The sequence below is a fragment of the Periophthalmus magnuspinnatus genome, chromosome 17, assembly GCF_009829125.3.
Source record: "Periophthalmus magnuspinnatus isolate fPerMag1 chromosome 17, fPerMag1.2.pri, whole genome shotgun sequence".
Classification (NCBI taxonomy): domain Eukaryota; kingdom Metazoa; phylum Chordata; class Actinopteri; order Gobiiformes; family Gobiidae; genus Periophthalmus; species Periophthalmus magnuspinnatus.
This window is the reverse complement of record NC_047142.1, coordinates 23,390,563-23,396,417: the sequence shown is the minus strand read 5'-3', so window position 1 is coordinate 23,396,417 and position 5,855 is coordinate 23,390,563.

Sequence of the window (5,855 nt, the reverse complement as noted above, 5' to 3'; positions counted from 1 at the left end):
AGTTTTAACAGGTGCCTTTTACCTTTAGTTCAGGAGAGACTGGTAATTCGAGTGCTGAAATTATCCAAATGATTCTAGTGAAGATGCACGGAGTGTAAAAACACAATGGAGCACTTTCTGTATTACCATATGGCATCACAAGTGGAATAGAGTGTTTTCTGTTTGAGAGAAGAACTCAGCCTAAATATACAGGGTTTGTGTGATAACAAAACACAACTCCTGATATGTTTGTGATACATTGTGAAACATTATAACATAAACATAGATCAGCAAATAGTGTAATATAGGTCCTTTAAATAACTACAAAACTTAATATGTAAAAGTAGGTATGATAAGTGTGTCAATTAGTACATTAAACTCATTCAACTAATGATAATGAGAATCACAGTAGCTTGGCCGGTACAAACACACACACACACACAGAGCAGAGTCCACATGGCTCAGGGCACGTTGAGACTCCCCAGGGGCTGCACCACAATCGGACTCAGTAATGCAAAGAGGAAGAGCAGGTCTGATGCAGAGGAACTTCAAAGCCCTGATGGGACCCTCATTTGCCTCACACAGATTTTTATTTAGATGTTGCTGCTGTAACGGCACCAGTGCCAACCGATAAAGATTCTTTGAATGTGCAACCATTTCAACACAGCAAGCCTCTTTCTGCCTCTCTCCCTCTGCTTTCCCACAATGCAGTTCTCTGTGCTGATTGATGTCCTGTAAGCATGACTGACTAAAGTACACAACTATTCATGCTTGACAAAAATGTCCACATCAAACTGTGTAAACAATAACTTCAAGAGAAAATGAGTTTGTCCTGAATGTTGATATGAGTCGCTGAGTTATTTCAAAAATGTCTCCGTGAATCATGTCCTTTGAGATTTTTCACCGTCTCCACTCAACTATCGTACGAGCCAGAATCCAATTACGCTAAATGATATTACAATTTTGTTCCAAACTTTAGGAACATGCGCTACTCAGCAGGACTAACTGCTGTCATTATGGTCAACAGACAACTCATAAACATGTGTGTGATAAGGGAGAGGAAACGTGCTCATTTCAGCAGCCCCATGACACACAACACACTCATCAGTCACAGTACAGCAAACACCCTATACTCTAGAATGTGATTATGATGTTTCTTAGTTTTATTCCTCTTTTTAGATATAGTATACTATATCTTACTATATATAGTTTATTTGCTTTTTAATACTAACCTAATAATTAAGTAGTTTTGTCAAATGGAAGGATGTCTTTTCAAGATTCAAGTTCATTACCAATAGGATTTTGTTAGTTTGATACATACAATTCAAACCAGGGTTGGGTAAGTCTAGGGTAACACAAGGGTGCACACTTGCCAAGGGATGAAAAGTAGTACAAAGCATCTACTCTGTGTGTTTGCACTGACAAATAACTAATAACCTTAAACTAAACTCAACTTGACTAATAAAATGTATCTAAATAAACTTAACTAACTTGTATTTCTTTATTCAAAATCAATGAGGAGTGCCTGAGATCATAAAAATGCATTTTGTATGACTTCGTTCCATACCAGCTCTTTGTCTCTCTGTAGGATATTTAACACTGTTGTCAAGTTCAAAAGCTCTATGACAAATCCTCAGTGACACATCCGGAGTCTCTTTGGTCTTTCCCATACACCAAATCCCTGAAGACTGACTCCTCCAACCTGCTCAACTAGGACATCATCCACAACAGGAACTATTTCCAGGAAGGTAGGCAAGGAAAAGGGCAATGTGTTCTGTAGTTGTTATCTTAAACCTACTCCAAGGAATCCTTTCAAAGTATTAGTTGTTAAAAGTGTAATATTGATAACAGGATAAAAATCGAGTTCAGCAACAAAAAAGGGATACCTACGAGATGGCTATGAAATATTGTTACAGCAAATATATCACTTTTTCAACCAAATACTACCTACAGAATTCAACCTTAAATATATATGGCCTCTTTCCACATTCATATCATTGTAATACATTCACTTGTAGCCTCAGGACGGGTGCATGCTGGGACAGAATGCACTGCAGCAACATTTCCTGATTAAATTGATTTCCACTATCCATGTCAGTCCTGTTTAGCCAATGGCATGTCACCTTCGTAAGCTATTAGTCAATTCTACTTAATTCACATAATACTTTAAACCACATTTTGACAAATTGGAAATGTTTCAGAGTAAAAATTAGCACAGTTACCATAGCAATTAATAATTCAAAAACAATTGATTCTATCTTTTGAATGGTCAAAAGTTATAAACAAGCTGAAACCCATGAATATTCCCTCAGAAATCAAAGTAAGTTAATCATTTTGTCTAAAGCCATCTCTCTAAAACCATCTAATCGTCAAGGCAACATGAATACCCTCTGTGAAACCTTTTCCATTATCTAACTTGACAAAAGCTATTGTCTCCCACAATGCACTTGTCTTATGTAGAGAGACAATCCCTGTGAAAAGCTGGCTGCTGGTATCAAATACACAAGTTAACACTGCACGTCAAACTTGGGTCATTGGATCCATCGGGTAAATCACTAAATCATGCCACAATAGCCACGGACTTGGCCCTTTCACAGTAGCCACATGAAACAGGAGCAGAGAAAGAGGGAAGTCGGACATCCATGGATCAGGACGGGCGCACAAAAGCCTCTGAAACGCCACGGCCTCGGGACACATTCATACGACACTGGTGAGCAGGAAATCGCCCAAATTGTCCTTTGTCTCCAACAACATCAAAATCCTGTACATTGACACACAAGAGTGATAGGAGAGAGTGCAGAGACGCTGAGACACTTTGCCATGGGGCGTTCACACACAGTAAGAAACATTTGTTTACAAGAGGCTACAGGGGTGACACTGGGGATAAGGGTAAAATACTAGTGTTCTCAAATAGAAAATAAACATTGTTAAATCAAGTAAGTCAGTCCTTGGTGCACTTCGTAACTTTTCTTGTAGAGGATCTCTATATGACTGTCTCATGGAGATGTTATTGCTTTGCCTAGAATGTTTCACACTATGCTATGAGGCTGGCGATATATTTGAATCTATTTAATTACACACTTTGAATGATCACTATATCCAGGTTTCTAATATATCACTATATGCACTGTAATGATGTATTACCTGAGTTGAATGTTTTTGGTGAGGCTTCCTGAGGTATTTTCTTGGGATGATGTATTTGAGCAGGTGAATTAAATCAGTCAATGAGCCGGTGGACTATCAGGTACAGCCCGGGGCCAGGGTCACATTCATTCACAGCTCAGACTCACAGACTCTCCTCTGGCTCCTCACCATAACAAGCAACTCAACATACTAATCAAACTTCCATAGTCTGTATCAGAAATAGGTTTTGAAAATGTTTAGAGAGACACCAAATACATTTACATTTTAATAATCTGAAGCTATCAGGTACTTTACAAACCACCTGTAAACAACAACACAGGTACTTTGTTCTTGATCAGCCAAATTGTGGAGATTAGAGAAAAATGGTCAATGGGAGATAAGAGGCCAGACATAAACAGTTGATCAACAGCTCAGTCATGCATTCATTCTATCACAGTCTGACAAAGAACAAAGATGTAGGGCACCTACATCATTTAAGAGCTATAGGAAGCTATTATACCAGATGATCTACCAAAAAAAAAAACTCCTTCAAAAGGCTGATTTAAAAAAAATAAAAATAAAAATGAACAAAAATGTTGTAATCTTTCAAGGCTATAAAGTGATATTTGTGAACTATAAGGAATTTTACAGTCATTTCACATTCACCTAATACATTCAAAAACACAGTTTAGCCCTTTTATGTTTATCATATGATTTCCAAAACATCTTGCCAGATATCTGATATATGATGTTCAGGATCCTCAAAATAAATGTTCACATATTCTTCAATAAATATCGTCCACTCCTGGGCATATTTTAAACTTATATACAGGAGTACAGGTATGTTCAATCAGTACAATCAAAGATGTAGAAGTAGAGGCAGTATAATTATACTTGTATTAATGCAACAGCCAAAGTGATGGCAGAAATATTTGTAATATACTGTAGATATTTGAATAATACAAGTTATTTTGTTTTAGTTCTTGATAAATGTCCCTAGAAATTATCTGAACTTATACATAAACATGTATCACGTTCTATGTACTTTTGAGTTTTTGTCTAGTATTTAGAGTACACATATTTCAGGTAGATGCAAAGGTTTGTATACAGTATAGTAACACTTTAAGGTAGATGCAAAGGCTAAAACGACACCACTGGTTTCCTAGTCAGTGTTAATCTCTTGAAAAATCGGTCATTGTTCTGCTGTTTGTCTGTGTATGATGGAGTTTACACATATACTTTGAAAAATCCTGACCACAAAGATGTCACAGAGGACCTTCCCCTTTGACAAACTAACATCTAGGTTTTAGGATTACACCGTAGATTAGCCTGTGTCCGTTATGAGTGCTGACAGCTGATTAGCACAGGATCACAGAGGGGAGTCTCAGAGCCTTGTCAGTGCGCTATGCAAACCAAGGGCTCTATCATCTATTTAAACATAGGGTTCCAAATAATGCTGTTTAGGGCTGCATCATTTGGGGCTTTTATTTGCATATATTAATCTAACAAGCAATTCTATATTTCTTTTAAGTTACTTGAACAACATCCACTTTTCTGGTCATACACTTGTTCTATATGCCTCTTGTTCTATGGCTGTTTAATTTTTGTTTTTCAAAATCACTAGATGAACCTGACGATACAATACAATTCAACTGACAGGTTCCTAACCTTATGTCAACACTGTACCTCGTGTCACAGAAAAAGGATTAATTCTGGAAAGAGTTTTACTAAGAGGTTCAAAATCCAGGTCATGCTTGGTTTATTTTGTTTTGTAATAGAGCAGGATGTGAGATTCACTTTATATACTTTACCTAATGCTTTTATTTGATGTAGTCATAGTAGGTGCTCATATAATGGATAAACTTAATTCATTTCTCTCTCTTCTTATCTTATTCTATCTGTCATTTATCTATCATCTAACACTTTTCCAATAATTTCTCTCAAAGAAAATGCATTTGAATCTAATTTCAATACATAAGTCAATTGAAAGTAGTGTTGAGCGAGGTGATGGTCCGGACCCAATGAGCCATTTGGACCCAGTTTCCATGGAAAAAAAACACTGAGAACCGCAAATACATTTTGACATCTAAAATGAAGATAACGCTGTATACTGGTATATTGTTTGTTTTTTACCTTTACGCTTTGTATAAACGACTATAGTATGTTGCTTATGGAATCCATGAAGTGCTACAGAGACTTCTGTTCCTGAACCTCTGTGCACAGCATCTGCAAATCGGGGCTGTATAAAGTCACTTTCATCTTTACTGTAAGCTGTCGGCTGTGAGGCGTGAGCAGTTTTTGTTTTGTTTTGGCGGGTATACCGGCTTTCGTGAGTGTGACATTTATTTTGAGCAACCAAAAATAATAAAATATAATTTTTATTTAATATTACAAGATCACAATAATCTTACAATTTAAACCAAAAAAAATGTCTAGTTAGTGCAAGCCTTAACAATTATTTACTTTATATTAAAATATGGTGATAACTGTAGATCACAGATGCAGATTAGACTGTACAGATACAGTAAATATAGACTTGGATAAGGAAATAATATACTACAACTATATGGTTTACTTTGCCACAGCCATTTGACTCTCAGTGCACCGATCACATAGATAATATATGCACTTCCCATTTAAAATCATAAGTGTTAGTAGCTGGGGTGAATTATTAATCAATTAGTATATCATTGTGCCTTATACTTAGATTTTTATAATCCGTTGGCTCATATTTTCAAAAATGTTGGATGGGG